The 2,500-nt window shown below is 32.0% G+C and overlaps 1 protein-coding gene across 1 annotated transcript in view; it reads left to right on the top strand.

The window, feature by feature from the left end:
- The window catches only part of LOC125033177 (atlastin-like), a gene marked incomplete in the record, with an annotated part of 59,344 nt that extends 58,636 nt beyond the window's left edge, over positions 1-708 (top strand). The window contains 1 exon segment of the mRNA XM_047624531.1: positions 1-708. This exon segment is cut by the window's left edge and continues 1,974 nt beyond it.
- Between the last annotated feature and the right edge of the window lie 1,792 nt (positions 709-2,500).

Raw genomic sequence — 2,500 nt, forward strand, 5'->3', positions numbered from 1 at the left:
ACAAGTAAATCAATACCATTAAATTTCAGTTGTATTGTGTAGATTGTGTAGTTTCTCATCTTTTTATAATTCATATATACTACTATTTGGTAATCTTTTTGATCAGAAGCCAAATGAATTCCCATTGTATTTCCATGTCTAAAAAGTATGAACATTGCTCTTCCTTAAATATTACATTCAAATATAGTCACGTATTGTTGAATGTAGCAGTTACAGAAAGTAAGATATAAAGCTTTGTTTTATGTCAATTCATATTTACCTTGAGCCCTTCACAATGGTATGATCTTTACTTATCTTTACAACATTGCATGTTTGGGTAATTATTTTTATTTGTTTTGTAATTGTTTCTCTAAACTTCTTTCATTTAAAATGCCACAGGTAATGTTATAATATAATATAAGCTACCAATATTGGCAGATCTCACTGTAGTCTGCCAAAAGTGCCTTGCCATCTCCAGGAGGATTGTTTGTTAAAAGTAGCTAATACATAGTTCTGTTGTACAAGATGATCCACCTTCTCACTGACAACAATTCTACACTTCTGTAAGATGAAGTTTGAAACAGGAATAAATCCTCAGACACACTTGCCTGAATCATTGCTCAGAGCTCTAGTATTGGTGACTTGTGAAAGATGGATGGTCTCTTAAATTTCTTTTAGTATGGTTCTAAATTTTGGATATTTTTGTGTTAATAAAGTTTATACAGACTTCTCTATACTTTTACTTTTTGCAAGTCCTTTTTTTTTGTGAAGTTCAGGGATATATAAATCTCTATTTGCCATGCCCATATGAATGTCATTTTTAAGTTTCAGTTGTTTTTCCTTATTTGCAATATATGCAGTATTTTGATCTCTAATCAATGAAAATAAAAGAATGTGTCAACGAAGAAATGCATTTGTTATGCATTACTTACAGAAATTGAATATTATATCTTTAAGAGGCATTGGTAGGAAAATATTAATTTACATTTATGTTTTAAACTCCATAAGTGTTTAATTAACCTGGCATAACCATAATAGATCAAAATGTAATTGATGTGGAAGATGATTATAAAAAGATAAAATAATAAAATAATAATAGTGTTTTACTGATGAGTTCTAGTAGCAAAATTATTCTCTGGTATTGTCAGATGTGCTGTGAACATCATCATCAAAAGCTCTCGGAAGTCACATGATACTACTCAGTGAGATGATGTAATGATGATACAGTACCAAAAATATAAAACTGATATTAAAGTCAGCCTTTTGAAAACTAAATTGTTGTTAGTTAATACTGAAAATAAAACTGACTATAGAGGAAAACTAAGGTAAATGTCATAAAGAAATTTAAAACAGCACCACTTGGTATAAGAACGATTCTGCTGAAAGTAAAAAGCAAAGGTCGCATTGATAAATCTGCACCTCTGCTGTCAATTTATCCTTCATTGGATATTGCAGTAGGGTGGGCTTTGTACCCTGACTTTAACCCGAAAAACAACTTCCACTACTCACTCACAGTCAAGTTGACTGAGAGGAGCCTGGCAGGATACATACCAAGAATCTTCCAGCAGCCAAACCTTTAACTCTACCACTAAGCTATGCCAAGTTTGACTGAAGGAACCTAGCTAAAACAATCATTGATATCAAGATAATTGAGATACAAAAAAGCATTTAGCCACTAGAGTATGCAATTATGAATATTATACAATCTTCAGTAAATTTAACCTATTTACATATATGAACCATTTCATATATCTTTACTTATATTATCTTCATTCATTAACTTTGATAAGGTTTTTCCTTTTCAAGAATTTCTTTGTTGTCAATTTGTTGTCAGTTTCTACAGAATAACCTTTATATATATTTCACTGATACAGAATGATGGCAGTAGAAATATAGCAGACATTTACTGGAAAATGTCTTCATATCCCAAAAATATAATTTTAATAAATTTCATTCATGCTTCCAGTTGTAACTAATTGAAAGTCCCCCAAACTGTTGTTATTGGGCTGAATCTAGAATAGTTTGAGTACACAACAGAGCATGTGTTTAAATCAGCATCCATATTATTTTAAGAAGAGTTTTTATATCAGGAAACAACATATCATTACAGATTAATCTAATGAAGAAACATTCAAGTCTATTCCTTAATAAAGCTGTATTAAGTGAAAGAGGATTTATCAAACATCATCGACAAGGGCTGTGATGATCCCTCCTGGCTGAAAACTGTAAAAGCTCTACAGGTACGACCCCATTCCCATGCAATAACAGGATTCCACAAGTCCTTTTTATAATTGTGTTCATGATAACCTTGCCATTGCAGAATTTACAGTACAGGATAAATTTGCATCTTTGTGATCACATTCCTAGCCAGACAGATAGATTGCAACTGCATCGCCGTACTGTAATGTTCCTTCCTTTGCGGTCATCCATTTTTTCATAATTTTCACAATACCCCTCCCCCCTCCAGAGCGTACAAAACAAAAACATAAAACTGCCATTGGATCTGCAGGGTCTAAAGGAA

Source organism: Penaeus chinensis, chromosome 16 (assembly GCF_019202785.1).
Source record: "Penaeus chinensis breed Huanghai No. 1 chromosome 16, ASM1920278v2, whole genome shotgun sequence".
In the NCBI taxonomy this organism is placed as follows: Eukaryota; Metazoa; Arthropoda; class Malacostraca; order Decapoda; family Penaeidae; genus Penaeus; species Penaeus chinensis.